This window comes from Leptopilina boulardi, unplaced genomic scaffold, assembly GCF_019393585.1.
Source record: "Leptopilina boulardi isolate dan_hultmark-lab unplaced genomic scaffold, ZJU_Lbou_2.1 LbouV2_150, whole genome shotgun sequence".
Lineage (NCBI taxonomy): Eukaryota > Metazoa > Arthropoda > Insecta > Hymenoptera > Figitidae > Leptopilina > Leptopilina boulardi.
Genome location: NW_026137697.1, coordinates 1200288 through 1215617, shown reverse-complemented (window position 1 = coordinate 1215617; position 15330 = coordinate 1200288). Strand labels below are relative to the sequence as shown.

At 29.4% G+C, this 15330-nt stretch overlaps 1 long non-coding RNA gene across 1 annotated transcript; it reads right to left on the bottom strand.

Annotated features, from left to right (window-relative positions):
* Positions 1-3579: 3579 nt before the first annotated feature.
* Positions 3580-15313, bottom strand: LOC127276651 (uncharacterized). The gene is made up of 6 exons (XR_007842230.1): positions 15149-15313; positions 14597-14720; positions 11046-11230; positions 9078-9377; positions 7671-7884; positions 3580-3883 (listed from the first exon to the last, which is right to left on the bottom strand). It is a non-coding gene; the product is annotated as an uncharacterized LOC127276651 (long non-coding RNA).
* Positions 15314-15330: the final 17 nt, after the last annotated feature.

Genomic DNA, 15330 nt, shown 5'->3' with positions numbered 1-15330 from the left:
GAAAAAAAAAACAGACGAACTTAATATAAGTTAGGGTATGTGTTGTTAAAATGTTCTTATATGCATAACTGGTTTTTATTCCAAGTAGTTTGCTGATCTATGTCGCATAACCGTATTTGGATTGAAAAGTGTATATATGTTTCTTTCACAATTATGTGGGCCTGACTATGAATGAATATTTCTACTTCCGGTCCTCCATTAATTAATTCACGTTTACTTAATCGTATATATACTGCGATTCGAATTTACGAAAATATTTATTTCCTTGCAGTTTTAAATTTAGTAATTTAAATTGAGTTACATTTTTACAAAATAACTATTTTAAAATTTTTTTCCAAGAAACAATTTTCCAAAATTGTAAATTTGAAAATTTTGAGAAAATCTAGCGGTATACTTTTTTTACAAGTTCTTGTTCTCAATGATTGAATGAATTTGAAATAATTTAAACATCACGTGTGCAATAAATTTTATAGCTCTTCCTTTCCAGGAATCAATATGATTTGAGGGATTATTCATTGATATTCCATGGTCGATCATCCTGAGAAGGTTGTAAACGATCAAAGGAAGAGATGAGCTATTGCCATTCATGATCATAAGAACAATTTGTGTATTCAATGCGCACACGCGTGCTTCTCACTGCAATGAAAGAAAGAATCAATTGTCTTCGAGGGTGGTCTACAAAAATTTGGTACGCTCAATTTTCCAAATCGTGTGTTGTTAAGTGCGGCGAATGATCGCACCTTCTCTCGCGCAAAAAGAATATGAGTCTGGTGTATATATATAGTGCGTCATGCGAAAAGATCAAGTAAAGAGAATAAAGAGGAATGGAAAGCAAGATCAAATGACAGAGAGGAGAAGATAGCATCCGGTTCGATAAAACGGACTGGTCGTTCCTCGTGCCTTAATACGATTTCGTTCTGCTCATTATATCGTTTTCAGTCGTCGCCTCCTCCTCTTTATCGTTTCACGCTCCGACAAGCTCTCTCTTGGGCTCTGAATTCTTTTTTTTTTTGTTTGTATTTTTTTTTTTTTGCTTGAAAGGGAGAGAGAGAGAGAGAGACGAGAAGCAAGCACTGCGATGCGACTCGATCGAAATCGTAATCCTGTCGTGTTTCGAGCATGCCAGAGAAAACGATCGAGAGATTCTCTTCATGAAAATAAGAGAGGAAGAGTGCGTATATTTATATCTTATACACGCGTGCGTGTGCAATCGTGTGAGAAGGGAACTGATTCAGGTTGATTTACGTCTAGGGTCCTGTTTCACGAAACGCATCCACTCCACGCGTCCAAAAAGGGACCACAAATGATCATAATTTCTAAAGGAGCAAGGTCCTCCTGTCTAGTACCATAATCTGAAATATGGACTTTTAGGGCGCGCCATTAGTTGACACTATTTTTTTTTCTCTATAACGAACATTTTTTTTTTATTTGTATTCCTTTTTTTTTAATATGACTGGCCTGGCTAAATTCCGTCACTACATTTAATTAAGATTACCTAATGTGTGATGGTCCCTTTTTTACGCCTCTTAAGATTGGAATTTTCTATAATGACTGTCTACATTTCAATAATACATAAAAACCTGTTAAGATAATATTTAGATACTTAAATCTGATCATAAATATAATAAAAGTGTCATTTAAATTACAGATTAAGAAAAATTTTATTCTTCAGATGATATTTGTTATAATTTTTTTTTTTTTTTGAAGAATAAAATTTGTTTTGAATTAACTAACTTGGGGAAAAATATAATATAACAAAATTGATGTGTCTCTATGGTCTGATTCTAGCCGTGAGTCTTCATTGATAGGAGTGGCGGAATGCGGAAAGAAGTTGTGCGAGACGCAATAACGCATCAGGAAACTGAGCTTCACTTCCATTTGCATTTGCTCCACTTGTATCACTTTTCTTCACTGACATTTTGTTATATATAACAAATAGGATTTAATAAACCATAAGAAAATAACAAAAACCATGGAACAGATTAAAATCTGATTTAGAAAATTCTTTTTAAAAAAAATCTCCATTTTTAAAAAATCAATTTAATAATTTATAAATTCGATTATTATGATGACTGAAAATATTTATCAATTGCGAGTTAGCGAGGTGCGTGATGCAACTTTATGAATGGCGAGGCAAACAAGTTACGTTAACGAATTTTTGACTTGAGCGCAATATATAGATTTCCAAGTATGTAAAGATCGGATATATATATATGTATGAAAACTGAAACCAGATTAAAGACAAGCGAGAGACAAGAACATATATACAAAAAAAAATGTAATATCTATCGTCACACTAAATCAAAAGTAGGGGATTAAAACGGTTCAAAAATTGACAACTTCATATCGCTCAAAAACCGGTTTCAGAAATCGGTCGACTAAACGCTCATTTCACCATTGCATGTCAGTGTGAATATGACTAAAAAAAAATTAATATAAAATAAAGCTTTTCAATCATTTATTTATTTTTTAACTCGACTTTACATATATGCAGAGGTGAGAAGAAACGTTTTCTCGACCGTTTTCGAAAACCGGTTTTTCAACGATTTAAACTTGTCAGTTTTTAAACCGTTTCATTCTCGTTCGGAGTTACATTTTTTTTTTTTTTTTTTTTTTTTTGACTGGGATATATGAAGAATTCAATCACTGCGAATGATAGTTGAGGTGTACTTCAAAATGTAAATTCAAATAAGTAAAGATGAATTTCAAAATAATATATATATGAAAGAAGAATTTCGAACGATGAATGAATCGTTATTGATAAAGAAGAAAATAAATTTAAATAGCGCAAAAAATATTTTTAAAAAATAACTTTTTTAAATAAAAAAAAAAAAATTAGGGCAAATAAAATTTTTATTTAACTCAAAAATTATTTGAAACATTTATTTGGCTCTAAGACAAATATATCTTTTCTCTCGGTGCATATGGATGAAACTTTCAATATTTCCGATAATGAAGATTAAATCCTAATTTATTAACGCAAGAAATTCCCCAAAAATAGAAAAAAGCTTCAATTATCGAAAAAAAAATCGAAATACTGAAAAAAGAAAATTTCAGTACGAAAATTCGATTCTACAAATTTCGAAATAATGAAAATTTCGCGATTTTTTTTTTGTGAAATATTCATTGGATTAAATAGACACACGTATATATATGCAATAAGAATCAAGAAGCAAAAGTATATAGCTAATAGTTTGGAATATACATGAAGTTGAAAGAGTTGAGTGAAAGAGAGAGAGAGAAAGAGAGAGAAGAATTGTGAGGTGAAGGGGAAAGAGGTGATAGGGGGAGAGAAGGATACTAAACGCGTTGGTCCAGGCGCGTGGGATGCTGGTTGCAGTTAGGCTCGTGCCTACTCCCTCTACTTGGATTTACCTCTCCTCTCGCCTCTCGTCGTTGCGCGTCGCCTTTCTGACTTTGAATACCGGTCGGGTTTGACCGAGTGTATATATATGTATATGTTGTGGTCGTTGGCGCGTCTCGTTGATTTTATGCGCGTATTTGTGCATATATATATATATATATATATATACACATAAAATACACAACAATGTGCGTACTTACCTATACCATTTTTTTTTTAAATCTTATGTGTGGCACACCAACTCTATAGTGTATGCAGATAGATTCGGATGCTGCGTGTGGACCAGTCTCAAGACCAAGAGACTTAACGCTATACGGGCGGACAATGCGAGAGAGGTCTGCCACACCTCTTTTCTTCTTTTCCATCTCGACAACTCGAGACTCCAGACTCTATGGTATATCAAAGACGCACCCTTAGAATATATCTCTCCCGCATCGATGATGATGATGATGATGACGCTTGTCAGCTACTTCCACTTTAATAATAATTCGGTTCCGCAAATAATCCTCATTCACGAATCTGAAAAATTATTTTCAATTATCCACTATTTTCTTAGTTTACAAAAAATTAAAATTCAGTTTATTAAATCTTCAATTTTCTATATTAAATATTTTTAAACCTCTTTTAAAATTCAATTTTTAAATTTTTAATTTTTTTTTATCCGAACTCGCGAAAATAAATTAAATTAATCGAATTTTTTATAAAAAAAAAAAATTGACCTTTAGGAAATGTCAAATGTTGCTAAGGGTAAATATATTATACAATTTTATCAATTATTGCGACAATTGCAAGAGATGGAGAGAGAGAGAGAGAGATGAGAATAATGATAAAAAATTATGAATGAATCTAGTGTGTATATATAATGATTTGTTTTTATTTCGAGATGAGCGATGTAATCGGCCGATAAAACCACTTGCTGGTCATTACTACTTACTACTGTCATCTTTAAGCCGACGGACGTGCAGCATAATCGTCCCCAAGACTTGCTTGCTGGAATGCGCATTAAGTCCAAGCTCATGTGTAAAATTGTAGATACGAGTATATAATTTTTATCAAGGGTCTCTCTCTCTCTCTCTCTCCTTCGTTCATTGACAATCCCCCCATGTCTACTTTATTATAAGCTCAATAAAGCCGCATGTGGTGTAATGTTATTCATTAATGCTTTTATATAATTCTTCAAGAATCGAATTATAAGTGAAAAAAAAAAAAATGAATAATTTTCATAATAAACACCGCACGAAGAAAATTTTTATATTTTACAACTTTCAACATTTTCATTCATATAATTATATATATATCCTCTTTAGTTTCTCCATTGAAAGTATATTATTAAATTAGATAACTTGAAGTTTAGGAAATTAAGGAAAATTTTATCTTCATTAATTATTTTTTTATATTAAATTAGTGAAAAGTATTTAAAAATTTTAAAAAGGGATTATATTCTTTTTAAATCAAAAATTCAATTATATATCCGATTGTAGTGCGAGAGGAATTTGAATAGAGAAAAAGAAAAAAAAAAAAAAAAAGAATGAGCAATGCGGATTACGACGTGACGCCCGCGCTTTTAAACGTTTTAACATGCCTCGAAACACTCAAACGACATATAGCTATAGTCGGGCACAATCGATTTATGAATGAACACGACACGCCATGGTGAAAGTCTTATTGGTTATAACGATAGACCATTGGGTGTCGCAACTATTCCTATGCGATGATAATCTATGGAGACGGATTATGGTACTCTAGTGACGATAACCTTGAAGTCGTTATTGAGAGGCCAAATTATTTTAATCTTTTCATATTATATATGTATATAAATGATACAAAGTCAAAAATTTGACTTTATAGAAAAAAAAAAAAAATTATATCTCAGCTTAATTGGAAATCAAAATTTGACATTTCAAACGATCCAATTTAATAAAGATGACCTAAATCAGAATTATTCAAGAATAAAATCTTCTAAACGTTTTAACTATATATATAGATGTTGTGCGTGCATCAATCACCAAATTTTCCTAATGACTGAATACTGAATATTATTTTTTGAAAATATTTTAATTAATCAGAAGAATTTATCTTTCGATCCTGTCGAAGAAATTTCATTAATTTTCTTTATATTTAAAATTTCCAAGATATTTTTTTCTTTTAAGTTTCCTTTGAAAAAACAATAAACAGAATTGTTTGACGAAAATGTTAATTTAATAAATCCGAATTGTAAATGAGAAAGCGAATAAAACACGAGGAAATAAAATAATAAAAAAAATATCAATGTCGAGCTTCGGGGTTCCTCAATTAAGGACAGTTAACACTTTGTGTTTCACGAACCGGTCCAAATGATTCGAGCATGGCTTAATATACAAGTTGTTTCTTCTCACCCGAAGGAATTAAAGTTGTGTATGCATTAAAAATGTTTTTTTTTTTTTTTTTTTTTTTTTTTTCAAGAATGAAATTTGTGTTGAAGAAGTTTGCACGGGGATTATTTATGCTCGATTCTTCTTTGCGCGCGAAATAAAAGCGACACCCGCAGAAGGAGAAAGAAAAAAATGTAGAAAATTATGGGACTCATGGGAAGGACTATATATATATTAAGATAGGCGCAGATCGTACTTGGATTTTAACGGTCTGAACGTAATAAATAACGTTGTTGTATCAAGGTGTGATCGAACCTTTTCGATGTTACGAGGGTTGACGGTTGGGAAGGTCGTTGGACTCGGATATCTTTCCGGCTATATCTTAAGCATTAAAGGGGAAAAGAGTCCCTTCCTCTCAGAAGATATTTCTTCTTCTTTAAATTCCTTCTCCTTCGCAGCTTCCACTTTGTAAGATTAAATAAATGCTGCGGAATGATAAAATATAACACGGGGTAATAGTTCGATTAAGATTATAATTGACGTAAATTATATTCAATCGGATTAAGTGTATGTCACAAAATTTTCAAAAACCAATCTTCTTTTTTTCAAAATCAAACGATAAATGTTTTTACATATATATTTGAACGTCAAAGGAAACTTAAAAGAATAATAATAATAATAAATATGAAGAATAAAAAATAAAATACAAAACAGTCTCCTCCAAAGCCAATTAATTTGAATTAACATTTTTTTCTGCCTGTAAAACTCATTGTTAAATTTGATAAAAGTTAATAATGGGTTCGATAAATGTGAATAAAGATCATTAAGGATCATTAAAGTTTCATAATGCCTTGAAAGTTTCTTAAAGGATAGAGCCTCGTAAATGATCCTATCTATTGGTTCTTCAATGAACCTTAACAGTAACTTATATAATGTGACTAAGATCATCATAAAAAAAAAAAACTATATAAAAATGTTATTTTCGAAATATATCATTTTTAATACTTTTATACGATTCTATAAATGACAGAAAAGCTAAATTAAACGATTTTATTTTCTCCGCGTATTTAAACCTGTTTTTTTTTTGAAAAAACATATAGTTGCGTGATGTCTAAATTTTTCGTTTTATTTTCTTTAATCTTTATTTATTTTTTTTTATATTGTCGTTTTTAATTTCATTTTTATTCGTTTTTAGTTTTTATTAACGTTTAAGACGAAAACGTTAAATTACTGTCAAATTAAATTTATAGCAATCGTCGAGTAAATAATTTTAATTTTTAACGTAATTTATTATTATTACTTTCTCAGTGCGATTAAAAAAAAAAAAAATCATATTACATCATTATTATTTAACCAACTATTTTGGCTGATGTATTTAAAATATAAATTTAATTATCTAAACTTCTAATCAAATTATCTGAATTTTTCAAAAAATTTCTTAATTAACTTAAATATTAATTAATATATTTGCATTGTTTAATTAAGTGCAAAAAAATTGGGTAAAACTCTAAGATATTTTATTTTAATTACTTTTTAACCCTTTCGCAATTATAGTATATATAATCTAAATCTTTTTATAGTCTTCTTTTATAAATAACGTTCTAATTTGATAAAATTGGATGTTAAGCCAAATACGTTTAGAAAGTGCAGTAAATTCACAATCTCAAGTTATCAAACTAACATCTTAATTACCTTTCATAAAAAAATTAAAATAAAAAATCGATTTCTTAAATTGGTATTCTTATTTTTAGACCCGAAAGATGAAATATTTAAAAATTAAAAAAATTATGAAAAAGAAATAGCGTCATAGGGTTAAAAATTATTAAAATAATTTCAAGATGAAATTGTCGAAAAATTAATTGGATTTTTTGATTTGAAAAAAAAAAAAATTAAATTAAAAAAAATAATAATAAAAATTTTTATACTTAATAAAATACTTTCAATATTTAATTTACCTTATTGATTTTCTTGCACTCAAATATGTAGATTAATGTCAACGAACAGCATTCAAAAAAGTGGATCCTCATGTTTATTAATTTTCGAAAAGGGTTTTCTAAAAAGCATGTTCATATAATTTCAGGTTCAAGATCTACATCTCGCCTAAAGTGGGATACGCCATTCTCTCAAATTTAATTTCTTCATCTCGACATCATCCCATCGTTTCAGATTCTAAAATAGAAAGATATCTTTATCATTTTTATACACTATAAAAAATTTTCATTTTTTATTACATTCTATTTATTTTTATTTAGTGAAAGAGAGCTTTCAAAAAAAAAAAAAAAAAAACTTTTTAACTACAAAAAAAATATTTTCAGCGTATAAAATTTGAATAAATTGAAAGAAAAGAATTTTTTTTAAAATAATAATTTGTTATTTTAATATTTCGCAATCAGAATTCCTAGACTTTTCCCTGATGTAAAATTTTCAATGAAAATCTATTTTCCATTCATATCATAAATATATATATATATATATGAAAAATCAAAAAAATAAAATTCCGAACCGAAGTAATGCTCTTATAGTCGCCTAAACGACATTCTCCATAACTGCTGTCAGCCATTGATTTATCATACATAAATGAAGTAAGAATTTATGTATCAAGAATGAATCCAAGCTTCCTGATATACAAGTAGTTTGCGATATCGCGAAATAATTCTAAAAATGAAGATCAAAAATCGAATTGAGAATCAAAAATTTAATTTTCAGGTGGTTTCGAAGGAGAAGAAAAAAAAGGTGGTAGCAAGATATATATATATACGAAAAATCGGAGGAAGTATATAAAGAAAGCAGAGAAATAAATAAAATCAAAGAGGGGGGAAGAGGAGGAAAAAAAAAAGTGGTAAATAAAGATCGAACCATCTCCCACGCCCGTGACCATTGTTATTATATATCCCATGGAGCATTGTTCCCACGGGAAAACTGGACAGGCCCGGTCTACCACCTAGACCCAAAGAGTATTGCGCGAGTTGAGTGCATATACACGCACACAAACATATAAGATTCAAACGAGCGAGGCTCTTGGAGCCGAGGTTTTGATACATGTTACAGTCACACACGTGCTCACCTGCGCTCAACAGACAAACACAACAACACACTCACACCTTTATACGGATTTAAGATATTGCGGGGGGCGTTCACCTCGCATCTCGATCTCCTGGCTTGAGCGCGCGCGTCGCGTGCGTTCACCAGTGTGAGTATTATAATACCTGTATATATATACATATATATATACAGAGACAGAAAACGCACCACTTGTGTTGGCGGCAACTTCTTCACAATGTGTGCGAGTGCATTTATATATATATATATATATATATATATATATATATAAACGTGGACCAAGAATATATATATATACTTACGTGCACCTCGGTGGATGCTTGAGAAACAGGGTGCGGCCCAACCCACCTTCCTTCAGTTACCTACCCATATTAACCGCGTCTTTAGATATAGGTATATATATATATTCAACAGTGTGGCGCGATTCGCGCGCTCTCATCTATTTTGCATCTATGGTCCATGAAAAACGGGGATGCTGCGAGTACGTTAGCGCCACAAGAGTGCGGGATTCAGCATTTTTTTTTCCAATTTTCATGAATCTTCTTCTTTTTTTTTGTTTGCCATCCAAAAATTGCTGACCTTTTTTGTTCCTCTTGAAAATCCTACAAAAAAAAAATCAAATTAGAAAAAATACAGCCACATAAATTTTATTTTCCAGAATTTTTCCCCTAGCACTACAATTTGCGAACAAAATTCGAGGTTTCTTCACGTTTTTTTTTCAAAAAAAATTTCAGTTTTTTAAATTGTGATTATTTCAGTGTAATTTTTAATTCGAGATAGATAAAAAATTTAGAAATCAGAAGTTTGAATTTAACAGAAAATGCGAATTTTTAAAAAAAAATTCTGAATTAGAAATTTACGATTTTTTCAAGGCGTTCTCCCAGTTTTCAAGCACTAAAATTTGCGAACAAAATTCAAGACTTCTTCACGTTTTTTTTTCCAAAAAAAATTTCAGTTTTTTAAATTAAGATTTTATCAGTGTAATTTTTAATTCGAGATAGATAAAAAATTTAGAAATCAGAAGTTTCAATTATAAAAGAAAATGCGAATTTTTTAAAAAAAATTCTGAATTAAAAATTCACGATTTTTTCAAGGCGTTCTCCCAGTTTTCAAGCACTAAAATTTGCGAACAAAATTCAAGGCTTCTTCACAGTTATTTTTTTCCAAGTTTTTTAAATTAAGATTTTGACAGTGTAATTTTTAATTCGAGATAGATAAAAAATTTATAAATCAGAAGTTTGAATTTAACAGAAAATGCGAATTTATTAAAAAAAATTCTGAATTAGAAATTTACGATTTTTTCAAGGCGTTATCCCAGTTTTCAAGCACTAAAATTTGCGAACAAAATACGAGGCTTCTTCACGTTTTTTTTGATTCCAAAAAAAATTTCAGTTTTTTAAATTAAGATTTTATCAGTGTAATTTTTAATTCGAGATAGATAAAAAATTTAGAAATCAGAAGTTTCAATTTAAAAGAAAATACAAATTTAAAAAAAAAATACTGAATTAAAAATTCACGATTTTTTCAAGGCGTTCTCCCAGTTTTCAAGGTTCGATGGCCACTCTGCTAATAAAAATTTATTTCAAGAAATTTTTGATTACAAAAAATTGAGAAAATTTTTAAAAGCAAGATTTCGAATTGAAAATTTGAAAAATTATAATTTTTCTACCATTTTTAAATATTTTTATTCCAATATTTTTCAAAAAATTCCGTATCCGATAAAATTTAATTCGAGGGTCATTCTTTGTCCCCAAAATTTTCGTATATAATAAAATTCAATTAACTAGATAATAATTAACTTAAATGTTCGATTAAATAAAAATTCCATTACAATAGAAATTTAATAAATGAAAATAAAACTTTCGCTACCTGAAAAAAAAAAATTTTCAATAACTATTGAAGTTTTCCATTTATTAAAATATTCCACGACGAATGCTTAAGGGGAAAATCGATCATTTTCAAGCTGACATATTCATTGAAAGTGGAGGGGGGTAAAAAAAAAAAAATGAAGAGATTTGCAACAACAGTTAATACACGTCAAACGTTGATGTGTGGAGAGTCTTACATATATAAAATAGTCCCACAAGAGTGAAGTGTATACTCAGGTACCTGGGGTTTCGATCGCAGTAGGACAGACGTCATTACTATTTTTAATCGCCAGTGGCTTGCTCGAGCTCATTAAGGGCAGTGCTCGTAATAAGTAAGCAAGCAAACGAATACCTATATATATATATATATATACTTGAATGGAGAATACCGCAAGTACATACCATACGTTTCACTTCTTGCGTATATATTGAACGACATATTCACTCGAGTCCGTCTCGCAAAGAGTCTCGTCCCTGCAAGTTACAAGCCGAGTGGTTGTCGTGGATGAAGCGTGGGCGACCGGAAACTATCCCTCCCACATTCGAATGTCCTTCTCCGGGGGAGACGCGATCAACGGCAATTCGCCCTGGAACCAAAAAAAAATTGTGAATATCTCGTCAAATTTCCGTAAATCAGGAAATCCACTCAAAAACCTAATTTTCCATTAAATGAAAATTAGTTTCATTTTGCAAAAAAGAATTAATCTTTTTCTTAAAAAAAAAACCCCAAGGGATGCTGAGTCAATAGATTTGGATTTTATCCCAAGAAATCAGAATTTGAAATTAAAAATTTAAATTGTAATCAAATTAAATGTTTTGATATATGAATAGTCATTCTATATTCCAATTATAATTCTAAGAAGCTTCAAAAAAAAAAAAAAAAAAATATCAGATTAAAAATCCAACGTTTATTAAGAGACAAAATTCGTGACTGTGTAGTTAATTAACTGGACCTGTTCCCCCATCACAAATGAGACATTTTCAACTACTTACTAACGCGATTCTTAATTATCACGGAGGAGTGACGTTTGACATTCAAATAAATATTACAACATACCAGCTTTCTAAAAATGGTTCCAATTACTTTTTAATCTTAATTCCTGCTTTTTTTTTTTGGAGGGGGGATTTTTTATTAGAACTCAATGATAAATAATTAATCACTCTACATCCGGAAAGATTAATTTTTTTTAAATTGCAAAAAAATTTGCTAAATTTTGATATGCATTAAGAAACTTTGGTATTACATTTTAAAAAAAGCTTTAATACTTTCTAATGCGAATGAAATTTATCGAAGACGGAGAAATAATCTTATATTGTATGAAGTCGTATTTGAATACGCGATTATAAATAAGAGATTTTAGAATTCTATAAAAAAAAATTTTGCAATTGAAAAAATCTCATTGTGCGTTTTTGAAATTTTTTTTTTTTTACAAAATAAAAAAAAATCATTTATAATATAATTATTTTCGTAATTGTCAAAAATTGCCTAATACTGAAAAAAAATTGTGTTTCAGTGAAACTGTTGGTAAATATATAGATTTCATCAGCATCTTAATTATAACGTCATCGATCTTTTCTTTTCGCGCAGGAAATGAATATTATTGATTGCAAAGTATCTATCACCATAGATGGACTCGATGCCAGTTTGCACTTTCCATCAGGGACAAATTATTTTTCCCTGATATAATATATATATATATATAAAGTAGTCTCTCTCCCTCCTTTTATATTCGCGCGTGTACATTATAAACCATGTAAATAAGACACTTCTATTTCTCTCTTTCTCTCTCTTATAAATATATGTTTTCTCTCGTTGGGCCATGGGCTCGCGCGCTTGAATGGGCACTGTGGACCAGTCCAGTATGAATGAAATAGTAAATATAATTGACAGAAGGGCAAGCGTGGGCAGGCCAGTTCAGTAAGAGCAGAACGAGAAGGCGAGAACGGCGTGCGCCGCGTAGGATCGAGGTCATCACCTTTCTACATACATTCATGAAGTCAAAAGGATTGCCTGCTTTCGCCCTTTCCTTCTAGTCGACCTCGGCTCCTTTGCCCCATGAATTGTGATTTTTTTGGATATATTGATATTGTACTATATTCATGTCAAAGTCGAGGAATTATTTTTTTTTTCTGTGTCATGTTTCTATATCCTTGTTCCTCTTCGTCTTGTTTTCCTGATTTCTTCTTCTTCTTCTCTTCCTCCGCATATTCCTATAACCCCTTCTTGTCTTCTACATCACACACTGGAGAACCTACGCCAAAGACGGTAGGAAGGAACGGTTTCCGGTCGCCCACGCGACACGAGCATGTCGGTCCAGACAGTGTTGTGAAAATCATCAAGGCGGCAGTCAAGAGTTCCTGGCGCAATATCTTTTCTGCCGACTGTTATTTTATTGGTGACCAGCATTACCTTCAACACACTCCGTTGTTGATGGAAAAAAAAAAAAAAGAAAAAATTTCAAATTACTTAAGATTATACTACCTCTCGTATATGCGCGCGCTCTTACGAAACTCACTTCCATTCACTCAATCCCAAAATGGGATGTTCGCTGCGCGAGTCTTCGATATAATAATACAAGACAACACTCAGATTAATTAAGCTTTCGACAGAAAGATTTACATATATATATATTTTTTTTTATAGCTTCTGGTCACTAATTATATAAGATATTTCTCTTTTTCATTCATTTATCTCAATGGGATGCATTTTTGATTGATTCTTATTTATTTTTTCAAAAGATAAAATTGAATTTTTTGATCGATGCTCTTGTCTTATCTTTAAAAGAAAGATGAAATTTTTTCATCGAGACCTGTTTTTATATTTTTTAAGTAGATACGAGATTTTTTTTTCATAAAAATTAAATGAATTAGATATAAAAAATCAAAATTAGGAAATTTGACAATTAAAATTATTTACATGGCTTTTCCATAAAAAATAGCAAAAATATTCTCGGAAATTTTATGTAAATGATAATTATGATGAAAATTACAGTGAATTGCGTGACAATAAAAATATAAAGCCTGTAATTGATTATATATACATATACTTGAAATTGCACAATTTTTTCCACAGAAAAATTGTTTAAATTTCTTTTTCTGGAACATTTTGTAACATTACGTGTGTGTGTGTGTGGGATGTAGAAAATTTCGAATAAAATGACCAAGAAAATTGTTGAAAAAAAAAAGATGATAAAATTGATAACATGTTTCTAAGTTCATGTTAATAAGATTCGAAAGTTATGAAACGTATATTAAGATACGTTATAAAGTACATCGGCTGCATGAGAGGAATTTAATTTATTTCCTTAAAGAAAAATTGGGTATTTAGTCAAAAAAGATTAGACATTAGATTGACACATAAATTGATTCTAAATTGTTGATGATTTATCTTATGAATTCAATTTTTTGACAATTTTTGTCTTCTTTTTTTTTTACAGATCTTTAAAAAGATTTTGAAATATTTTTTTTTGAAAAAATGTATATAATTGTTCAAATTTTTCAGAAGCAACTTGAAAAATTGAATTATTTAAATTTAAAAAAATATGATAAATATAAACTATATACGAAATAATATAGTTTCATCATTAATCTAAATTTTGAATCATTAGAAGGAGAAATGAATTTCTTTCATTTTACACAAATATTCTCTCTTTTTATAATATATGACACTAATACAATTTAAATATTAAAAACTAATTTGAAAAAATAATTCATAACCTAGAATTTTAAATTTAGAGATATAAATTGTAGATTAAATAAAATTTTGTTAATTAATATTAAAAAATGAATATACAAATGAATAAAACAATACGATTTTATAAAATAAGTAAAATAATAAGATATATATTAAAAACAAAATATTGAATGATCGTAGAATATTACGAATGTTATGCCTCTTATTATCAGATATTTATTTGACAATAATGCACAGTAGCAGATAAAAATATACTTACGAGGATTAGATCCCAAAGCTTCTTATTTACATAAATACTTGACTAACGTTTATGCCCCTTGGGTAACATGTATTATGGAAAAATAAAACAGCAGCACAAATACATCGTGGAAAATATTTGTTTTCTGCAAAAAAAAAAAAAACCAGAAATATGTGATTTTAATATATACCAGTTATCATTTAAAGTCTATTAACATTTTTATTTTTATTAAGAAAACTGTTATAAAAAAGGAAAACCTGTCACTCGTCCGCAAGGAATAAGAAATTCACTATATATATATAGTTCGTTAAGACATTTTCTTATCAAAGATATATATATAAACCAATTTTACATATATATATAATTATTATTGAATTACGAAAAAATTTTCTAACCTAACCTAAATGAAGTCAATTCTTTCAGAACACAAATTTTATTTACTAATTAGATATATTTATTTCAATTTAATCTTTAGATTTTAAATTAATTTTTAACCTAATTCATAAAGAATTTCAAGAACAAAATAACGAATTCTTACGGTGAAGATATATATCTATTAAAAATATTACCTACCTGAAAATGTTTTTATCTTCTTCTCATCTGCAAAATTACTAGAAAGCCTTCTGTTTATAATTATACACTGAAATTATATTTATTCCCATATATTTCTCTTAATTATGTCATTAATTTTCCACTTTAAAAAAAAAAAAAAACCACAATGCGGAGACGCCATTTAAATGTAAAAAACCGGGAAC